The sequence below is a fragment of the Miscanthus floridulus genome, chromosome 4 (assembly GCF_019320115.1).
Source record: "Miscanthus floridulus cultivar M001 chromosome 4, ASM1932011v1, whole genome shotgun sequence".
Classification (NCBI taxonomy): Eukaryota; Viridiplantae; Streptophyta; class Magnoliopsida; order Poales; family Poaceae; genus Miscanthus; species Miscanthus floridulus.
The window spans coordinates 115313010-115337406 of NC_089583.1; the positions used below are offsets into that span (position 1 = coordinate 115313010).

The 24397-nt window shown below is 45.4% G+C and overlaps 1 pseudogene; it reads right to left on the minus strand.

The window, feature by feature from the left end:
* Nucleotides 1-9254: 9254 nt before the first annotated feature.
* Nucleotides 9255-11142, minus strand: LOC136552756 (berberine bridge enzyme-like D-2; annotated as a pseudogene).
* Nucleotides 11143-24397: the final 13255 nt, after the last annotated feature.

Here is a 24397-nt window from a genome sequence, read left to right on the forward strand (position 1 = left end):
AAAACAGACACTATTCATTCAAATCTGAAAATAGAAAAAATCCATTTGAACGCTGAGTCACTGACATCCGGGTCCCACATGTCATCTTCAACCTCCGACGTTGACCAAGGCAACGACGGCTCTGACCGGCGATTTCTCGCCGACGGTGAGATCACCGACGACGGCCAACGTACCAAAATGATCACCAAGTCTAGGCGCATCGATTTATGGCACTAACGCGACCAATTACGGACTGAACCGAGCACTACGTCTACCATGGCGGCCACGACGGTGCTGCTGCACTACGCCGGCGATGGGAGACCTGTAAAGCTTAAACGGATGGCTCAGGAAGCACCAACAGCTCACCCCGAACGTGTTGAAGCAAGGAGCGAGGTCGGAGAAGCAACGGAGAGGCGTGACGACGATCACGGTGATCACGGCGGAGCAAAATGTCGTCGGCGATGGTGTACCGGCGACTGCAGTGGTCAAAATGAACAACCAACTATGGAGTAAGCACCACAGTATCGAGACGAAACAGAATCAGCCAAAACCAGGGACGAAGATGCACCGTGGAGCTCTGGCCGCGGCGAATCGCGCTCGGCGGAGGAGTTACCGGCCGCGAGGAAGAAGACGATGCAACTCGAGTTCCTGACTTAGACTAGCCGAATTGGTGGGTTGGCTGGATGCGCAAGGATACGGCGGAGCTGGAGCACGCTTTGCCGAGACGGCAACGGCGCTAGGTCGACGGCAAAAGCTCGACGGAGCTGCGGCGGCGGTGACTGGAAAAACAGAGAAGGAAGAAGAACGACGACGACGGTGTCTCGGTTCTTATAACGCGACGCAGAAGCTCAAGGAAGCCACGCAGGAGATGTCTCCACGCCAGCGCGAAGCCGAGGACGTCCACGCGGGCGCCTGGAACGCCGAAGAAGGTCGCCGGCGGTGTAGCCTCGGCGGTGAACACTGTTCACAGAAATTACAAGTTTGCCATTCGCCAAATTTCACAAATTACTCTCAAATTTTCTAAACAACTTAAAAATCTCCAAAAATAAAAGTTGTTCAAAATCAAAAGTTCTACAACTTTGCTTTTATAACCATCTCCTAATTCGGTCTAGATTTTGAAATGAACTTTTGAATTTGAATAGGGAAATTTACCGAATTACGCCTTTTTGATTTACTCAAAAATTTTCTAAACAACTTGAAAAACTCCAAAAACAAACTTTGTATAACTTGCTAAGCTCTACACTTTTGCTTTTGGGCCCAACCCTAAAATATGCTTAGATTTTTAAATGGATTTTCAGGGTAGGGTTTACATGTTGAAACGCGGGGTTTTCTCGAAAAATTCAAAACCCAGTCAAACTTTGAACTTGAGTCAAACAATACAATTCAACACTCATTACATAAATGTAAACTTGTTTTAGTAAATGCATATCCAAGTTTTCACCAAATGCCAAATGCTTTGCAATGCATATGATGATATGTCAGGTTTTAGTATTTTAAACACCCGAGGTGTTACACTCGCGAGCTGGCTCGAGTTGGCTCGTTATAGCTAATGAGCTAAAATCTTGGTTCGGCTCGGCTCGTTATCATAACGAGCCAAGTCGAGCCAACCACGAGCCGAGCAAGCTAACGAGCTTCGAGTTTTTCGTCCAGCCTTAATCACACCGAACCAACCTATACACAGCTTAGATGGTTGAGAGGGGCGCATAACCGGAGAGGCTACAAGCAGGAACCTAACGCGAAACCAAAGCAACAAAAGAGAACAACAAACACCAAAACACAACCACAATGAACTAAAGATCCCTGTCAACTGATCTTGATGCCAACTGAAACTATTGTATGTCCTTCTTGCAAAGAGCCGCGACTTATCGTGGTTGTGACATCTTGTGTTAGAAGATTCTTCTGTTACATTCCTTCCATAGATTTCACCAGAAATAGGTCATAATGCTGCCTCTACACACACTACAGGAACTGCTGGATTCCCCGAGTGCCGGTTGCACTCGGGGAAGGCCCAGTTGCACTCGGGGAAGCCTTCCCCGAGTGCAACACTCGGGGAAGAGTCTCCGGCTAATCCTCTCACGGGAAAGTCGCCTTCCCCGAGTGTCAAAAATCGTGCACTCGGGGAAGGCTTTGCCGAGTGCCGTGCTGGCACTCGGGGAAGACTTGACGCCGTTGGCCGGCGGCCGACGTTGTTTTTTTTTATTTTCTTCCCCGAGTGCAACACTCGGGAAATATTTTTGAATTTTTTTTTAAAATACTCTTTGCCGATTGCCGAAGTTCAGGCACTCGGGGAAGAAATTTGTTTTTTTTATAAAAATCCCTCTTCCCCGAGTGCCACAGCACAGGCACTCGGGGAAGCCACCTCTAAAATTCTTTTTTTTTTGTTTTTTGCTTTTCCACGTAAACAACAAAGCATATATATATATATATATATATATATCACAAACCAAACCACAAATCAACACCAATATGTCACAAACCACATTTATATATCACAAACGACCAAATTTGTCCGAAATCCACAATATATTACAAACCACATGTTCAAAAGTACACACTATTCCAAGTTCACAAGTTCAATACAAAAAAACGACTCCGAAGGCGGCTCACGGCGACTGTGAGGGTGGGACGCCCCAGCGTGCGATCCCGGCGACGGTCCAGGTGGGGATGGCCCGACGTGCGATGCCGGCGACCCTTCGACATGGTTCGACGCCCCACCCGATTGATGCTGCAAAAAAGAGAAGAGATTGCACGTGAGTGACAAGATAAAAATATAAGGAGTGTAAAGAAAAGTTGAAAATTTCGGCAGCACCTCCCCTATATGGGGAGGTTTCCAAAACCTACAAGAAAAACATCGACACGAAGGCCGACAACCACATTTCCAGCACGAAGGCCGACACATCAACAAATCCGGCACGAATGCCAACACATCAACAAATCCGACACGAAGGCCATCACTAGGTTTGACACTAAGCATGAGCAAAGAAAGTAAAACATCCGTACTCATACTCACCGGAGTAGACTCTCGACGATATGGTGGTGGTGGTGGTGGTGCAAGCAGCTCGCTGGAATCTCCCAACCTTGTTTCTGCCCAAGTTGTTGCACGAACTTGAGCAAACCATCTTGCTGGGCCTCCAAAGCTTGTACCCTGCATAAAGACACGAGGTATCCATTATTTTATTTCAAGAATGTCCAATGAATGCAATGAATTGAGGGTCGTAGAGCGAGAAAGGCTTACCCACAACTCCGTAAGCACCTGATCTGCCAAGTTTAGGTGCCCAGCGGCGGGGAAGAGGGCGTAGTGGTCGAACGAGGGTATCTCTGGGTCCTCATCCTCCGACGTCCACACTAGGCCAGGGAAGTGTTCCCTGCACAGAAGTCCTAGGATCCCATTGACATTGCGAGCCGGGACCCCCTCCTCCACAAGCATCCAGTTCCTGCACAAGTGGTTAACAATAGTTATTATTAGCTCTAATTATGATTTTTCAACATATCAAATGAAGAACATATGAAGTTACTTACCTATCCCCCTCGGGTGCAATCAGTGGGCGGCGGTCAACAAGAATCGGTCGCTTCGGGAGCTGGCTGGGACCTCGCTTATAGGGTTTCGAGGCTACAGAGGAAGTCGAACCCCCTGCCCCCTCCTCGGACGTGTGCGGAACCCCCTCCTCGGACGCGTGCGGAACAGCGTCGTCGTACATCTGTGGAATGGCGTCCTCGCCCACCGTGGGCAGAGGTACGTCGTCAGCCCTAGCAGAGCGTGAGGAGCCGAGGTCGTGGTCAGTCAGCGGCAGCCCCCCCCCCACTTGGGCCTGCCCCTCGGACGCCTCTGCCTCTCTGACGGCTCCATCTCTGTCTCCTCAGCCGCTGACGTGTCCCTCGGTCTCGAGTAAGTCGAGGGACAGCTCCTCCTAGTGGATCCCATCACCTGCAATTAAAAAGAATAAACCATTATTAGTCATGATAAACAAGAAATACTTAGCAAGGGATGCAAAATAAAGAAAATGTAATTACAAAATAACATAGTATTACATGTATTTCTAATATTCTTCATGATCGGGATTATCTGGACGATAGGTATCGTCATCACTATCAAGAGCCTCCAAATCGTCAACAGCCTCATCCTCATCGCTGTCTAGTTGTAGTCCGTTAAGCATTTTCAAGTCTCTCGGATCATGCACCTCATCTGCAGCTTGCTCATCAACAACCCATTCCTCGTCTACTTCCATTTCAATCTCCCCGGTTAAGTCTATCTCAAGCATCCCTGGTAGTCCCTCGTCTTGTTGATAGAACTCCCCGTCATGCGTGGGTGGGTTCAAGTTGTAATCATCATCGTTTGGGTGAGGTAATTTACCATGTGGTGATACCTTGTGCACAATATACCAACCCTGAAGACGTGGGTCGGTTTTGCACGCATATGGACAATAATAAACTTGACTGGCTTGTTGAGCCACAATATAGACATCATCTCCTTCATAGAAGGAATCCTGTCTAGTTTCGACTATTCCAAGTTTAGGGGACTTTCTCTGTACTGCAGGTTTAAACCACTGGCATTTGAATACGACAAGCTTAGGTGCATTTTCACCATGGTATTCGAGCTCGTATATTTCTTCAACTGTGCCATAATAGTCCTCCTGATCAGCGTCGGGCGTAACTACTCCGGGCGTAAATACTCCGGTATTCGTGGTCCTTGCATTGGCCCGATTCTTCTCGTAGCCTATTGTGTGAAAGCGATATCCATTCACATCATAAGCGTTAAATGATGAGACCTTACAGTAAAAGCCTTTGGCCACTTGTCGTAATTCAGCACTTATAGACAAATCACTTTGGCACTACAAGATCAAGCAGGAGAGAAATGAAATTAGGCAACTAGGAACGCCAAACTTGGAACGAGCTAAGTTGGTCAGAAGGTACCTTTCTTTGGAACCATGTAATGAAATCAACCTTGAAATCAGGCGAACCATGTTGAAGAAGGGTATCTCGTTCATGGTCAGAAGGTGGACTTGGATGATGCCAGTATTGATTAAAAAATTCTCTACACCGACAAGCAACAAGGTTGTTGGATGCAGAAAATTTACGGAGTATGTAACAAGTTCGTTGAGAACTTACCCCTGATACTTGTCGACTTCCTCAAGGTTCGTCAACACGTAGAGCATGATCTTGCGCCACTCTTCATTGGTCAATATCTTTTTGGACGCTCCACTTGATCTCCCGTGTTGCCCTTTGAATAGGCTGAGGGTCGACTCATTTTTGTCCTCGTTGTAACGAGGGGGTGGATTATGCACACTTGGAAGGTTCTCACTATAGTATGATGTTGTGAAGTTTGACACCTCCTCATGAATGAATGCCTCTGCTATGGAAGCCTCAATCCTGCCTTTGTTTCCACATTTCTAGCGAACAGTCTTTAGACATCTCTCTATTGGATAGCACCAACGGTTCTGCATGGGCCCCCCCATTCGTACCTCATTCGGGAGGTGCAAAATCAAATGTTGCATCGACAAGAAAAAGCTAGGTGGAAAAATCTTCTCCAACTTACAGAGCAACTCGGGTGCCATTTTTTCCAACTCCTCAACTACTCTTAGAGATATCTCCTTGGCACAGAGCTGGCGGAAGAAAAAGCTCAACTCTGCCAGCACCTTCCAGACATGCTCAGGGACGTAGCCTCGAACCATCGACGGAAGAAGCCGCTCAATCCATATGTGAAAGTCATGACTCTTCATCCCTAAGACTTTGCCAGTTTCTGGGTTCGCTCCCCTCCTCAGATTCGCTGCAAACCCATCAGGGAAACTTAACGTCTGCATCCATTCTATCACTTTCGTCCTATGCTTCTTTTCCAAGACGTAATCAGCCTTAGGCCTTTTCCATGGTTTGTTGTCTCTTGGAGGCAGCATCTGTAGCTTAGGTCTATCGCATAGTGTTGCCATGTCTACTCTGGCCTTAGGGTTGTCCTTTGTCTTGTCAGGAATGTCTATGAGTGTTGCCCAAAGTGCTTCAGCGACATTCTTCTCAGTGTGCATTACATCTATGTTATGTGGAAGGAGAAGGTCATCAAAATAGGGAAGCCTCTCCAATCCCGGCTTATGAGTCCACATATGTTCCACACCATAGCCCACAAAGCGATCTTTCTTTGGCTTATCTTTCTTTGGATTACCTTTCTTTCTTTTACCCTTCTTTGGATTATCTTCCTGCGCTGGGACCACGAGAGCATCTATCTGAGCATGAACCTAGGCACTTGTCATCTTTTGAGGTGCACTAGTCATCACCGTGGCACCTTTCGTGAAGTTCTTGGTGTCTCTTCTGAATGCATGGTCAAGAGGGAGGAACTGTCGATGCTTGTCGAACGACGAGAACTTGCCACCCTTCTTCAACCAAATGAACTGTAGAGCTGCCTTGCATACCGGGCATGGATACTTCCCGTGGACACACCAGCCGGTGAATATCCCATACGCCAGAAAGTCATGCATAGAGTATTGGTACCAAACATACATTTTGAAGTTCCTCCTTGTAGCTCGGTCGTAAGTCAATACGCCTTTATTCCAAGCCTCGATCAATTCATCATAAATAGGCTCCATGTACACACCCATTTTGTCTCCCGGGTGTCCAGGAATTATCAACGTCAAAAATATGTTTTGCCATTGAAGTAGGTCCCCGGGGGGGAGATTGAGGGGGATAGCGAACACGGGCCAACAAGTGTATGGGGCCGACATCATTCCATAAGGATTGAACCCATCCGTTGCCAGCGTAACACGTACATTACGGGCCTCTTCATCTTTGCCATGATGCTTGGCATTAAAGCTTTTTCATGCTTCACCATCTGCTGGATGTATCATCTTGTCTTTATTGTATCGAACACCATTCTTGTGCCATCTCATATGTTTCGCGGACTCCTCTTTCATGAATAGCTATTGGAGCCTCGGTATGATCGGAAAGTGTCATAGGACTTTCATGGGGATCCTCTCATTCTGCTCCTTCTTGCCATCACCTTTGTCTACCTTCACATATCTAGAGGATTTACACTTTGGACAGTACTTTGCATCCTTATGTTCTTTCCTAAATAGGACGCACCCCTTTGGACAATAATGTATCTGGTCATACGGCATCTTCAGTGCCCGAAGGAGTTTTGTTGACTCGTACAAGTTTGGAGGCAGCTGATGACCCGCCGGAAGCAGATCCCCAATAATTGCCACCATATCATCGAAGCATTTTCGAGTCACGTTGTGCTGTGACTTCAACCCCAATAGGCGCCCAATGGCATCTAGTTGAGAAATCGATGTCTTCTCATGTAGGAACTTCTGTGCCGATTCCAACATGTCCAAGAACACCTTAGCGCTTGGCTCTAGCTCCTCCCCATCCTCCTGCTCGTCCTCCGTACGTCCTTCAGCGAACATCACATCCGCATAGTCACCTAACCATCCTGCTACCCCGCCATCACCATCAAATGCCTCCAAGCCTCGTCTCACGACCTCCTCTCTAGGACGGTAGGGTTCACCATGGTGCACCCACCGGGTATAGTTTGGCATAAATCCATACTTGCAAAGATGCTTCATCATGACTTCCCTTGTTCTTCTTTTCTTGTTTTCACATTCGCTGCAGGGACAGAACGTATCTCTCGCTCCCTTAGCTGCCTTAAATGCATGGTCCAAGAATTTCTCGGTCTTATCCATCCATTCACGGGTGATTTGAGACTGACTTGGGTGTCCCATGTACATCCACTCACGGGTATCCATCCTCTAGCATATACACATAATGGAGTAAAGTAACCATCAGTCGCATCTGCACGGCGTGCCTACTGTCTAATAGGTGAGGATAGGTCCTAATCCCACCCGCGGATGCGTAGATGAGGTTAGTTTCCATGCTCTACTCCAATCCGAGACAGAATTTCGGCAGCACCTACCCGCTGCTCTCCCGATACACGTCCTGGAAGGGAGTGTGTATCTAGAGAACAACAGGTAGGTGGTGCCGAAACTCTGTCTCGGATCCGAGCAGAACATGGAAACTAACCCATCTACCCATCCGCGGGCTGTCCAATTACACCTGGACAATCCGAAATAGATACGGTCATAGATATGATCATATGCGGAGATGTTTGGGTTTTAGTCATCCGACGTTGCAACTTCGTCGAAACCTTCTCGATTTTTTATCATAGCCTCTACATGTGATAACACGACGCCCAGACAAGTTTCGTGATTTTCGGACTTCGTTCGGATTTTATATAATTTAAATACACTTTTCCCGCAAGTTGTTCGTCATGTTACGTCAACAAGATGCTCGACATTTCATGCGAGTTCCTAGATAAGGCATCAACATACACCAAATATCATTAATATAATTTTTTGAATCACCAAATTCCATTATTTCATGCACCTGCAGTTCAAATTCGAAGTATGCAAAAAAAATTCAACGAAACGAAAAAAACTAACGAAATATAACAAAATAAGTCAAAATTGTCCCAAATATGAACATGCAGTTTTAAACAATGTGGGAAGGTCTCACAAAAAAAATGAGGTAAAAAAACAAAAAAAAACAAAAATTCTTCCCCAAGTGCCTTCCCTGGCACTCGGCGAAGAGGCTCTTTCCCGAGTGCCAGGACAGGGCACTCGGGGAAGGCAGCCTCTTCCCCGAGTGTCCTGTTCTGACACTCGGGAAAGGGCCTCTTCCCCGAGTGTCTTCCCTAGCACTCGGGGAAGAATTTTTGTTTTTTTAAGTTTTAACGGCGTGGGCGGGGTGAACCGTCAAGTAGCATGTTTCTTTGCCGAGTGCCGATCTTCCTCGAGTGTTGCACTTGGGGAAGAGGGCCTTTGCCGAGTGCTTCTCTTTACCGAGTGCCAGGTTCTCTGCGGCACTCGGGAAAGCCTCTCTTCCCCGAGTGCAATTCTTCCCCGAGTGCAACACTCGGGGAAGATCCTCTTTCCCGAGTGTCCGATTTTTGGCATTCAGGGAAGCCAGCGACACTCGGGGAATTTTGTCTCTCCCGTAGTGACATGAGATTCCGGTTTTGCGTGACAATGGGAGTCACCTTGGATTTTGGATTTGGATTCAGATTACTGACATGTAGGGATAGACGCAAAGAAGGTTTCTAGAAGCGGGGAATTTGTTTTTGGATTCTCTAATATTTATTAGGTAATATAGATGGACATAGATATAGATACTTAGATAGACGACATTATAATCAAAAGAGAAATAAATAAAGTCGTAAAGATAGTTTGACTTTTGACAATTAGCTGGCTGACTGGCTCCATGTTTATTCAGAACAGCACATATTTCAGCGCCGCCTTTTTCTAATGTAATGTTGGTATGCTCTGGGCATTGTAGAAGACATTGGCATGATCTATACGTGTCTTGACCCGGACGAGCCGGTCGAAGTTCTCTACGGTGAAGTACGCCGCGCCCCAGGTCTCCCGTGCATGGCTCACCGACGACGCCAACCAGACCGGGCCGAGGCTCTCAGCCCAGCCCATGAGGTCGATGTCAATGTAGTTCACGTACGCGCGGCGTGGGTTGGAGGACACGTGCGGCGTCATGCACCCGTAGTACAATGACCGGAGCCATTCTATGCGTGCATTTCCGCCGGCGTCGTCGGCGTCCCAGTCCCAGGTGACGCCGTACTGAAGGGAGGTTGCCTGCGCGGTGCGGGAACGGCGTCGCCGTGGCGCTCACGCGTGCCATGGCGCCGCCGTAGGGGTCCATGGTCACGTACCCCCCGGCGGCCCATCGGAGAGGTACCGGAGGATCGCGGCCAGGGAGTCCCTCGAGATGGGCTGCTGCACATAGTCGGACTTGTTCTTGCCGTAGTACTTGGTCTTGGACACCCTGCTGGTGAGCTCGTCCACCGAGCTCAGCCCGGCGAGCCGTGCTGCCGACTCGATCCAGCTCATCTCCGACACCTCGGGCTCGGCGAGGCCCAGCTCTGGGAACCTCTCGTTCAGCACCGACATGGCCAGCTCCTTCGGCCCAAGAACCAGCCCTGTGAATTAATGTCACGTTACGATGATCTCGATCTTCCTGTGATAACGAGCTACTACCGATGGTGAGGGAGACCGAGAGGTAAAACTCGTCAGGCAGATCAGGCCCGACGAACTGCCACCGGTGCAGGAGCCCCGCCATGGCGTCCACCGAACCTTCCCTTCTCGGCGTGAACACCGTCACGGTGTCGGGAACGGGGACGAGCCGGAGCTTCCAGGCGTAGATGACTCCCCAGCTGCCGCCGCCGCCGCCGCGGATGGCCCAGAACACGTCCTCGCCCATGGCTCTGCGGTCCAGCACCCTGCCCACCGCGTCGACGAGGAGCGCGTCCAGCACGTTGTCGGCCGCGAGCATGAACTTCCGGGACAGCGGCCCGAAGCCGCCGCCGGAGATGTGTCCGCCCAAACCGATCGTGGAGCACGACGCGGCGGTGAGCGCCAACGACCGGTTCGAGTTCGACGACGATGCGAGTGCCACCGCGTGATAGACCTCACCTAGCGTCGCGCCAGACTCCGCCCACGCCATGGCTGACGCGGCGTGGACATGGACCTTGTTCAGGTTCATGAGGTCGATCACGACGAAGGCAGTGGCGGAGCCAGGATTTATACTCAGGGGGGGCCGGCCGTCAGGAATTATACTTAGGGGGGCCGGCTCGGTCTTTTTCATTGCGATAATTTTATTATCTAGTTGTGTTTTGTATGATTATATTATCTAGAAGATATTAATAGGTATATATAACAAGAATTTTATATAATCTTCCTCTTAATATAAATAAAAAATATTAAATCATACTACTAATTTTTTGTTGTTGTGAAATATTGGGGGGGCCATGGCCCCTGCCAGCCCCCCCTTGGCTCCGCCAGTGGACGAAGGGCGCTTTGCCGTCCAGCACGCCGCCGGAGACGGTGTAGGACTGACCCTCGTAGCTGTGCCCGCCGCTGCGCACGCGGATGGCCAGCGACGTACTACGCGCGCAGAGGACCGCGAGATGGAGGCCGCGCTGGGAGGTGGGCAGCACAACCGCCTCCGGCTTGCGAAACTCCGGGGCTGCGAAGCGGAGGTTCTGGATGGAGAAGTTGAAGATGGTGTCGTAGCCCGGCGACCCAACCATGGAGAAGTTACGGACGTCGGAGGCCAGGAGGCAGGACGACATGGACCTGGCGCGCACGCCATTGTCGTGCGGAGACCGCGATGCGATGGCATGGCGATGCGTTGACAAGAGTATGCTGAGGAGTAGGCCTAGAAACAGTAAGGAAGTTGGTTAGGTATCGGTGTACATGCTGATGGTGCTCTCACTCTAGTGCTTGCCCAAACAATAGCGTTCTTGAGTTCAGCTAGTTTCCTTATAACATGGGTATGGTTAGTGTATGATCACTGGTCTGATCGAGATGAGACACACACACACACACACACACACACACACTCAACACGGCGCAACTTGGCTACAAGTTGGCTACTTGGCTTAATCTGTACTACTTGGCTGCTAAGTACCGCTTTCCTTCGTTTCATAGAACCAAACTGAATGATCGTTGACTAATGATTAATCTAACATTTGTAGGTACCAAATTGACAATGGATTTATATTTAAATGTGCTATTTTTTATTATGTTTCAACGAGCTATGGAATATAAGGGACCGGCGCACGGAGTAATATTTGGGAATCTTCTCTATCTATTACTTCCTCCATTTTGAATCATAAGACGTACTGCCTTTTTCTAGGTATAAACTTAGATATATATTACATCGAGACTCTAGATACATAGTAGGAGCAATGTATTTAGAAAAACTAAAACATCTTATAATTTCTAATGGAATAGAGGGAGTCTTTTCTTATTATAAGAACGATAAAAGAGACCACCGGCACGTTCATCCAAAGGTATATATATTTCGATATTAACTGAAGAAGGGGTAATACTCACTAGTAGAGAACAGACCTTTGATCCTCGGCCAAAATGGGCTCTAGTCCCGGAATTTTTTGCCCCCGGGACTAGAAATACCTTTAGTCCCGGTTGGTGGCTCCAACCGGGACTAAAGGTCCCTGCCCAACGGCTACTGCGCCAGACAGAGGTGGCAGGGACCTTTAGTCCCGGTTGGAGCCACCAACCGGGACTAAAGGTATACTTTTACTCCCGGTTTGTGGCTCCAACCGGGAGTAAAGGTCTACTCCCGGGTCGTGGCTGCGCCCGGGGTTGGAAAGTTACCTTTAGTCCCGATTGGATCTATCAACCGGGACTAAATGTTCTCCCTTTATAAATCGGCTGTCTCCTCCTTCCTCCCCAAGCCCGAGCTCAGCACATTTTGAAGCTCACTGCAGTAGTGTTCTTGCTTCCTCCCTCCCTCCATTGTTCCTCCATCCATTCTTCGATTCCTCCGTCGATTCTTCAGTTGTAAAGGTTACCAATCTCATACTCTCATTTTTTACCATTTTCTTATGCCATTTTATTCACTATATATATTTATGGTTCTTTATTGTGGTTTTTTTTCATTTGTAAGCAATTTGAGCTCAAAATCACTTTAAGCTTGCATATTTACATGAAAGAAGGTTAAAGTATATATAAATATAAAGTTAGAAAATAGTTAGAAAATTATAGCAAATCCTTACTAGTTGAACTTGCGGACCGTGTTCAGGTCGGCGAGGATGTTCTCTGCCGAGCGGTAACGGACGTCAAGGAGGAGCTTTGATTCTACGAGGGAGAGCGATAACGGTCGTGGAAGACCGTGTTCCCTTCCTCGTAGAATCGGAGCTCTTCCTTGACCAAGTACGGTGCCGTCCGGTGGAGAAATCCTCGCCGAGCTGATCACGTAAGCAAGGTCAACTAGTACGGATGGTTATTTATTCACATGTCCCGATATCGTCGTAGTAGTCTGTCAATCACCGTACCTAAACGTAGTATATATAAATAAAAACTTAGAAAATAGTTAGAAAATTATAGAAAATCCGTACTAGTTGAACTTGCGGACCGTGTTCAGCTCGGCAAGCATGTTCTCTGTCGAGCGGTAACGGACATCAAGGAGGAGCTTTGATTCTACGAGGGAGAGCGACAACGGTCGTGGGAGACCGTGTTCCCTTCCTCATAGAATCGGAGCTCTTCCTTGACCAAGTACGGTGCTGTCCGGTGGAGAAATGCTCGCCGAGATGATCACGTAAGCAAGGTCAACTAGTACGGATGGTTATTTATTCACACGTCCCGATATCGTCGTAGTAGTCTGTTATGTGTGTACATTCCCATTCTTCTGTTAATTTGCGGAAATATCATATGAATTACTTACCTGCCGCAGTAAAAGACGAGAACACAATGACCATTAAAAATATCATTGTTTAGAGATCTAGATAATTTTATAGTTTGTTAATTTTATTTGTTTATAAAAGAAGAAATTTATAGTGTATTAAAAAATGAGTATAGAGAGTAGATGGCAACTGCTTCCGGGTCCTCGGCCTCTCATGGGTTTCCAAAGCGACTTAGGCCGGGCCTTCCTCTCATTCCATGCGGCAAGTGTCGTGATGAGATGAAGATTGTGATGGAGTACCGAGTGAAGAAGGAGGGTCCCAACAAGGATCGTATCTTCTACAAGTGTCTGGATCGCAATGTGAGTTATTTTATCGTATTTAATGATTATGGTTAGTTTATACCTATTTTCATGATGGTTGTGATTAAAGTTCTAGTTTTTTGTTTTAATTTCAGTGGGATGGCAGTGGACGATGTTCAGGCTTCTACTGGGAGGAAGAGTATGTTGAACTCGTGCAAAAATATCTTGCACAACAGGCAGATACGGCGGCTAATGAGGCAGTGATCCAGCCGAAGAAGCCCAAAGATGTTGCACAATCGGGGGATCTGTCTGTTTTAGTTGAGATTGGTCGCGAAATCCTTATGCTCCTGAAATGTATTTTAGCTTTAGTTCTTTTAGTGGTAGTTGGGATTGTCTACATTGTAGCGATGCTTTCATAAATTTGTATCTTTTGTGGTGGCACGCATGTTGTATAAATAATTAATTATGATCTAGGTTTTAATATGATATTTATGTCATGTAATGCAGATGAGCCGTCATTGGATGTATAATGCTGATCGCCGCTCACAAGAGTTCATTGACGGCGTGCATTCTTTATTACGTGCGGCCGAGACAAACAAACGCGACGGTTTCATGTGCTGCCCATGTGCCATATGTAAGAATACGGTGGAATATCCTTGCTCAAGGACTCTTCATTCACACTTGTTCAAGTCGGGTTTCATGCCAAACTATATTTGTTGGACAAAGCACGGAGAAACCGGTGTTGTAATGGAAGAAGATGAAGAAGAACAATGGGACGACAATGATATTATTCCTGATGGTGCGTGCTTCAATGATACTGCAATGGGAGAAGCTGAAGAAGAGGTAGCCGCAGAAGATGAGCCGGCTGATGATCTTTGTCAGGTCATTCGTGATGCACAAAGAGAATGTGAAAGTGAAAAGGAGAAGATCAAGTTCAAGCGGATGCTAGAAGATCACAAGAAATTGTTGTACCCAACTTGTGATGCAGGGCAGAAAAAGTTGGGAACCACACTAGAATTGCTGCAATGGAAGGCAAAGAATGGTGTATCTGACAAGGGATTTGGAGAGTTACTAAAAATCCAAAAGAAGATGCTTCCGAAGTACAATGAATTGCCCGCCACTACCTACGAAGCAAAACAAGTTGTCTGTCCTATGGGGCTAGAAATAGAGAAGATACATGCATGTCCTAATGACTGCATCCTATACCGTGGCAAAGAGTACGAGAAATTGGATGCATGCCCGGTATGCCATGCGTCGCGGTATAAGATCAGGCGAGATGACCCTGGTGATGTTGAGGGCGAACGTCCACGTAAGAAAATCCCTGCCAAGGTTATGTGGTATGCTCCTATAATACCACGCTTGAAACGTCTGTTCAGAAACAAAGAACATGCAAAATTGTTACGATGGCACAAAGAAGACCGTAAGGTAGACAATATGTTGAGACACCCTGCTGATGGGTCCCAGTGGAGAGCAATCGATAGAGAATTCCCGGAGTTTGCAAATGACGCAAGAAACTTAAGGTTTGCTTTAAGTACAGATGGTATCAATCCTTTTGGAGAGCAGAACAGTAGTCATAGCACTTGGCCTGTTACTCTAAGTATCTACAACATTCCTCCTTGGTTATGCATGAAGCGGAAGTTCATTATGATGCCTGTGCTCATCCAAGGCCCGAAGCAACCTGGCAATGACATCGATGTGTACCTGAGACCACTTATTGATGAACTTCTCATTTTGTGGAATAAAGAAGGTGTACGTGTGTGGGATGAGTACAAACAGGAACACTTTGATCTGCGAGCATTGTTGTTCGTAACAATCAATGATTGGCCTGCTCTAAGTAATCTTTCAGGACAGTCAAACAAGGGATATAATGCATGCACACACTGCTTCGGTGATATTAGAGGTGTATTCTTGAAAAAATGTCGAAAGGTCGTGTACCTTGGCCATCGTCGATTTCTTCCTGCAAATCACCCCGTAAGAAAGAAAGGTAAGCATTTTAAAGGGAAAGCAGACCACCTGACCAAGCCTCGCAACCGAACCGGTGAGGATGTACTCGATATGGTCAATGATGTGAAAGTCGTCTTTGGAAAAGGACATGGAAGCCAACCTATTCCGAAAGACGCTAACGGTCACGCACCCATGTGGAAGAAAAAGTCCATATTTTGGGACCTACCCTATTGGCAAGTCCTGGAGGTCCGTAGCTCGATCGACATGATGCACCTGACGAAGAATCTTTGTGTGAACCTGCTAGGCTTTATGGGTGTGTATGGAAAGCCTAAGGACACATTTGAAGCACGACAGGACCTGCGTTGTTTGAGAGAAAGAGACAACCTGCATCCAGAGAAGACAGATGATGGACGCCATTACTTACGTCCTGCTAGCTACACTCTAAGCAAAGAGGAGAAGGAAATCATGTTTGAATGCTTAAACAACATCAAGGTACCATCTGGATTCTCCTCGAATATAAAGGGTATTATAAATGTGACAGAGAAGAAATTCTGTAACTTAAAGTCCCATGACTGTCACGTTCTCATGACACAATTACTTCCAGTTGCATTAAGAGGAATTCTACCTCCAAATGTACGTCTAGCCACCGTAAAGCTATGTGCATTCCTCAATGCAATTTCTCAGAAGGCAATTGATCCAACTGATCTAGCTAAACTACAGAATGATGTGGTTCAATGTCTCGTCAGCTTTGAGTTAGTGTTCCCTCCTTCCTTCTTTGATATTATGACACACCTCCTAGTTCACCTAGTCAAGGAGATTTTCACTCTCGGTCCTGTGTTCCTACACAACATGTTCCCCTTAGAGAGATTCATGGGAGTCCTAAAGAAATATGTTCACAACCGTGCTCGCCCAGAAGGAAGCATCGCCAAGGGCTATGGAACAGAAGAGGTCATTGAGTTCTGTGTTGACTTTATTCCCGACCTTGACTCGATTGGTGTTCCTGAATCGAGACATGAGGGGAGACTAAGCGGAAAGGGGACACTAGGGAGGAAAACATATATTGGTACGGATGATGATTATTTCAATAAAGCGCACTACACAGTTCTACAGAACTCCTCTTTGGTAGATCCGTATATTGAGACACACAAGGATCTCTTACGATCCGAGTTTCCAGGGAAGACTGAAGCTTGGATTACGCATAAGCACATGGAAACTTTCGGCGGTTGGTTGCGAAAAAAATGTCAAGGTGATGAGAGCATCCATGAGCAACTGTATTTATTGGCTATGCAACCATCATGGCATATCGTCACATACAAAGGGTACGAGATAAATGGGAACATATTCTACACAGTAGCCCAAGATAAAAGGAGTACCAACCAAAACAGTGGTGTCCGCATAGATGCCACAGACCCGAATGGGAATAAGCAGACATATTATGGACGCATAGATGAAATATGGGAACTAGAATATGCACCTACTTTGAAGATCCCATTGTTCAAGTGCCAATGGGTCAAGGTGACCGGAGGCGGAGTAACAGTAGACAACGAGTATGGAATGACAACAGTAGACCTTAGTAATATTGGGTACAAAGACGAACCATTCGTCCTTGCCAAGGATGTGAATCAGGTGTTCTATGTCAATGATATGTCTACCAAACCAAAAAGAGGGAAAAACGATAATGACTCAACCAAAGAGCCAAAGCGCCACATAGTTCTTTCAGGGAAAAGAGTCATCGTGGGAATTGAGGACAAGTCGGACATGTCAGAAGAATATGAAAAGGATGACCGAATTCCGCCCTTCAAAGTGAACAAAGACCCTAGCATCTTGGTAAATGATGAGGACACTCCATGGTTACGAAGCGATCATAACCAAGGGACATACGTAAAGAAGAAGTTCACTGCTGTGCCCACTTGATGATATAGTGATTTAATATAGTGTGTGTTTGAGATATTATGTAATAATTGTGAATTCAGATGTTTATTATGTCATATTTTAAATTAAATCAATGTTTGATTTGGTGGGATTTCTCTCTCAAAAAGGTAAATTAGGATACTGAGTGATGAAAAATTAAAATATTAACGTTAAAATGATGTGAAAACAAATTTCCTGTCCAAAACCAATAATTTTAATAATTTTAATTAAACACTACATTTTTGCATTAACGAAATAATAAATATTAGTTACATTATGTTTTATAATTCTAACAAAAAATAAAAAAAGTTAGGTTATCGATTTTTCCTATGTGCAATAAACAAAAATAAAATTCATATTTTTAACAAAATAATTTTATGCCTTTTATTTAATTTACTATGTATTTAATAAAAACTATTGCATTTCTATTGTATTTAACAAGACTATTGCTTAAAACAGGCGGGAAACGAAACTGCAGGCCACCTTTACTCCCGGGTGGGAAGCCCACCCGGAAGTAAAGGTGGGCTGCAGTTTCGTGGCCCGCCAAAAAAAGCCTTTACTCCCGGTGCGTGTTACCAACCGGGAGTAAAGGTATACCTTTACTCCCGGTTGGTAACACGCACCGGGAGTAAAGGCACCTTTACTCCCGGTTGGTAATACGCACCGGGAGTAAAGGGTTTTTACTTCCGGTTGGTGGCTGGCACCGGGAGTAATTCTCCTCTGCTATATAACCTCCAGCGCCTGGCAGATCGATCTGCTCGTCTTCTTCCTCGTCGAACACCGCCGCCCTCTTCTTCGACCTCGCGCCGCGTCCGTTCGCCTTCCGTGACACCGGCGCCGCCGTCTTCTTCCTCGTGCGGCCTCCACCACGCGCGCCCGTGCCCCTCCTCCGCGCTTGCCCGTGGCCCTCCACCGCGCCCTCCTCCGCGCCCGAGGCCCTCCACCGCGCGTTGCCCCACCGCGCCGGCCCGAGGCCCTCCAGTACGTACACTGCCGAGCTTCGAGGTGATATATTCGTCGATCTCTTTGTACATTCGTCCGAGCCCTCCACTGCCGAGTTATAGATCACGTCGAAAACTACAACTTTGGTGTAAGCCATGTGTCAACGGTCGAGGTCGATTGAAAATTCCAAATTTTGAATCACAAAATCTATAGAAACTAAAAATGAATATTTGGAACTCTAAATGATTTTAAATAAAAACATATCTTAAGGCAAGTTTTGAATATTTGGAACTCTAAATGACAAGTATAATTAAGGATCACCAATGAAATTACTTTAGAAATTAATTAGATCGATGTAAATCCATGGCTTGTATAATAAACACGCTATATATTATTTGGAAACAACGCTACGAACCATCCGCTAATGATCCAGCCCATCAACCGCCATATATTCATCACTATATGATATGCCATTATTTCAAGATGCAGTTTCAATAGAAGAATTTTTTCTATCTTCATAGATCAATGTTTGTTAACGAAATTTTATCCAAATATATTCATGTAGGGTCTTTTTTTTTGAAGGATTTGTTGTAGGATATATAATGGTCAAATAGGAACTCAATTTTGATACCCAGTTTATAAACTAAGCGTTTTTTAGTTTATCAAAAATATCACATGTTTCTTCATTTGTGAACTTTGAATATACAGATATAATATATTAATGTTGCTAAAGTAATATGAGCATTACATATTTTTTTCCGGGAAGACTATCTTCAAACTTTATATCATAGCATCAGAGATCGCCTGTAGAAGAAGAAAATAAATTCTTATCATTTCGGAAATAGTAATGGTTATATGAGCAATAAGACACATATACTTACATTTCATAATGGCTTATACTTATATTATTAACATAGAATTTTCTCATATGATGAATGACTACATGGTTGATCACATGGTACATAGGATCACAACATCACGCACCGACACCGCCCCGGCCCGCCTCACGTCGTCGTCGTCGTCAGCACGCCGGCCCGCCTCACGTCATCGTCGTCAGCACACCGGCCACCGCGTCGACACGTATATATACGTCATTTGTATTCATATGCATTTCGTCCATGCGTTTCTATGTATACGGCGGAGCACCGCCGCCCTCGTTCACCCATGTGTACAGACATATATACGGTGGAGTGGAGCACCGCCACTCTTGTCACACCGCCCTTTCTCGTGCCCTAATTCGCCCTAGTACCGACGTAGTTCGTCCTAGTGTGGCGAATTGCGTCCGTGATCGAGGGGCAAGATTTAATAATGCATATTGTTTGTAGATTTTACGCATGTAATAAGCAAAGATTTGACGTACTATATATTGGTTTTGTTTTTTGAAGCTAGATGGCCGACCCGAGAAATATGGATGAGGAGGAGTTGATGATGAATTTGATCAACACTGGCACTCAAGTTGCCGGCGATGATGGTGCTAAAAATAACGTGCAAGAGGATGTAGATGACGGGAGTCAGTACTTAGCTCTTGAACAAAATGAGCAACAACATATTGGCCAAGTATATATTTTTTATTATTAGCTATATATATATTATCATATGTCTTATGTGTGCTCATGACATTAAAAATAATGTTTATGTTTTGTAGCCCTCTGGATCGACATCAACAACTACAACGAAGAGTAAAAATGTTCGAGGTCCCAAAAAGCCATTGGAGGGTCGCTTCATCATCTCGGAGTTCAATGTGGATACAGGAGAACCGGGGGGGCCGAATAAAATGAAATTTGTGCACCACTGTGGTTACCTTGTACGGGACCGGCTCCCGATTAGTACCCGTGAATGGAAGAAGAAGACCAATGCTCCTCATATCAGTTTTGTCTCCGATCGTGACAAGGCGTTAATTTGGAATGATGTCTTGGTACATTTCACGCTCCAAACAGATGATTATGATGATATAATAGATGGTGATGAATTGAAGGAGCGAGTTAGGGATTGGGCAATAAAGAAGATGGCCACCCAGTTTCAGACTTGGAAGAAACACCTATACACGACGTATGTCAAGAAGAACATAGCACCAGATTTTACTGTCCCAGGCCCGATCTCAAAGCAGAGGCCCTATTGGGATGAGTTTGTACAGTACAAGACTTTAGAAGAGGGTGTGAGTCAGGTGATAAAGAACCAACGTAATGCCCAACAGAAGACATACCACCATACCTTGGGATCAGGTGGCTACCCAACTGCCATTAAGAAGTGGAACAAAATGGAAGCAGACCTTCTTGCCAAGGGTATCAGACTAGAATCACTCGAGTGGGGAGAACGTGCAAAGAATTGGTTTTTCGCTCATGGGGGAACACTAGACCAGGAGACAGGGAAGTGCGTTTATGGCGCAAGACTGCAAGAAGCGGCAGAAAGATTGTTTTATGCTCAGAGAGCTGCTGCTAGTGGTGCGTTCAGGCCCAACAGAGAGAAGGATGAGCTGACATACGCCATCGGGACTATTGAACATGGTGGCCGAACTAGAGGCAAAGGAAGTGTCTCGTGGGAGCATGGATTCCCTCAGGACAGACCTTCCTACAGAAGTCGCCAGAGAAAGAAGGAAGAAGAGGCACACCGGCTCCAGAGGTTGGAGGAAGCGGTGCGTGAAGCACAGGAGCGGGAAAAAAACCTTGAAGCGAGAATGCAGGAGGAAATCAAAAGGCAAGTGTAAATAGCAGTGAGTGCAAGCAAGCAGGCATCAGAGCCAGGAATCAACATTAGCCAATCTGTTCAGTTGAAAAGCAGCTGCGCTTCCACGGAGATACCAAATCAAGGGGACACAGGACTGCGCTTCCCTGTGGATGACGTCACTGAACCTTGTACAACCTGTGAGCTACACATTCCGAAGGAGAATTCCACAATCAAGGTGGCTATCGGTCTTGTTAATCCTATCGACCGAACCAAGACACCAAGGATTCATGGGAATATAATCCAAGAAGGATATGCCACCATCTCGGTAGATAAAGCTGAAAAAGGTTTTAGTGATTTGCCTCTTGACATTCCTGGAGGTGATGGCGAGAAGACTCTAGGAGAAGCGGAGAAGACATTCATTCTATGGCGCAAGCGCTACATCATCATTCCAGGGATGTCGGCTCCACCTCCTTCTGAACTACCTCACCATAGGTACGTGCGGATGAAAACACTACATCATTAATTTGTATTGGCTTAAATAATTAACAATCTGCTCATAATAATATGTCATTCCTTTTTTTGTAGCAGATCCTCCCCCAACCTAAATCCAATTGTTCAATCGCCAGATCATCATAGTGCTCTGTACGATGACATTGTGTTGGAAGACGAGGCTGCATCCACACCCTCTCCAAGGAGGTCTCCAACGCCACAGCCGCCACCTCCAAGGAGGTCTCCAACGCCGCTGCCAACACCTCCAAGGAGGTCTCCAACGCCGCTGCCAACACCTCCAAGGAGGTCTCCAACGCCTCCCCCGCCCCCGCCTACCAAGAAGCCTAGCAAGAGGCCAGCCCCTCAAACGAAGAATCAGTCCCCGCCTGCAAAGAAAGCCACCGTGAAACCAAGGGCTATTCCCAAAATAATATCTGAAGAGAAGGAAGAAGGAACTGATGCATATAAAAAAGACATGTCTAGATTCTATGACAAACTTAAAATGAATCAAGAAGCAAGGAGAAACCCAGAGAAACCGTACTTCTTCGTAGCTCCGGATATTTTAAGAAAAAAGGTGACTTCTTACCAGCATCAACAGCGAGAATCTCGTAAGCCGTCCAAATCAACGTTATCAGACTATGACCGCACTCTCACCAAGTCAATTGAGGCGGCACAGAAAAAGAAGCGGGCAGGGAAAGGAGTTGCCCAACTCGGACAACAAGCACACCAATCAATCCCCCCGCTAGTTGTTGGTAATGAATATGGTTCGAATTTAGGATTAATGCATCAGGCAAACATACCTCCGGATGTCGATTTGGATCACCTTGGTGAATTTCTTGATGAGACTGGTCTCGACCTTTACCAGATGTTTGGTGATGAAAACATTGAGAGTGCGGCGGAGGTTGATATTTGGAAGAAAAAATTTGTACTAGGCCAGAGTCTATACAACCCTCAAGCCTTATCTGATCTGGGGACGCAAATGTACCTGCTAAACAAGTGGTACATGCAGGCGTCTACCAGTGGAGACTTCTGCGTTGGTGTCAGAATTAGAGACGAACATTGGTTCCGTGGCGATGATGTTATGTATGTTGACTTTGCAGAATTTCATCAACTATGCCACCTTACCTCTCTGGACAAAGTTATCATTAGCTGCTATTGCCTGTAAGTAATAATTCTTTCGATCTATTATTAAACTCATCATATGTGTGTATATGCATATAAATTATCCTAACAAGTACTATATATATGCAGATTTACAATGACAGAGCTCAGAAAGGAAGGCTGCAATGAAATTGGTTTTGTTGATCCCCATATAGTATTCAAAGACCCAATTACTCCAATGACTAATTGGAAGTCTGAGTCAGAGAGTAACCTCATGAACTTCTTAGTGAACCAACGCCACAAGAAGGATATACTCTTTCCCTATAACTTCAAGTGAGTGTTAATCATGTCGATCATAGCCTTAATGGCTCATATGTTGATTCTAGTTAATTAATGAGTGTTATGCGTTATATCCTATAAACACATGCAGCAATCACTGGATATTGATGGACATCGATCTGGTGAAAAGTCACTTGATAATCTATGACTCGATGAGAAAACCACAACAAGACTACTAAGATATGATAGATATTATCCAGAGGTAATTTCGGGATCTCTAGCAACTATATATACACACAAACATGATGATTAACTATATCTGATGACGTGGCAAATTTTTTATTGGGCAGTGTTTGGAAAACCTTTATTGAGAAGCAACACATGGAAAAATGCAAAGCGCCACTGAATGTAATCCCATTGAAAGTAAGTCCCCTGAATCGCATCATCTTTATTAATTAAACATATAGCTTTCACCGGATCACCAGATTGGATGACAAATCTTTTTCTCGTAAAGTGGTGTCTGAGGCAGGAACAGGGGAACAACTACTGTGGTTACTATGTTTGCAAGTTTATCAAGGTGCTCTCCCAAAGAACTCCTACAGAGAGACTCAAAGTACGTTAAAAATACACTATATATTCATTTAATTATTATTATTGATTGTGTTACTATGTCTTTATATATATATATATGTACATATATTAATTTATTTTCCTTTAATTCAAACCTGTAGACTCGATGGTTGGAGGAAAAGGTCATACGGCAAGACCAAATCAAAGCAATTCAAGAGTCTATAGCCGGATTTTTTAATGAGCAGGTCATCGATTCCAAGGGCGAGTTCTACTTCGACCCAACACTGCCATTGAAGCCAAGCTAGAGGATGAGAAGAAACTTGTTATGTCACAACAACTATAATGCAATCTTTTGTAATATATGCACATGAAATAATATAATGTAAAATACACATATGCATGCATGCATGTAAATATATATATGATGCATGCATATATATATATATATATATATATATATATATATATATATATATATATATATATATATATATTTCTATGCTTGAATTGTGTGATTTAATACGTTCATTGTGCTTGAACCGAAACATACTATATGCGCATATAAATGTATAATTAGCAGCGTACAATACGACTTCGAAAACCTATTTTGAAAAGAAAACAAAAAAATGAAAAGAAAAGAAAAAAGAAAAAAACCTTTAGTCCCGGTTCGTATTACCAACCGGGACTAAAGGTGCCGGCCATCGTGGCATGTCAGGAGGCACCTTTAGTCCCGGTTGGTGTTACCCACCGGGACTAAAGGTCCTCCTTTAGTCCCGATTCCTGACCCGGGACTAAAGGACCCCCCCTTTAGTCCCGGATGCTTGCTCCCGGGTGGGGAACCGGGACTAGAGGGGGTTCCCCACCGGGAGTAAAGCTCGGTTCTCTACCAGTGACTATATCGTTGGATTTTATGATCATGTAGCTCCTTAAATAAAAATTCATATCTAATACAATTAATAAATAGTGAAGTGTAAGAATAATATTAATGCAAATACAAATAGTACTTCATATCTAAATTGTGACAGTTTTT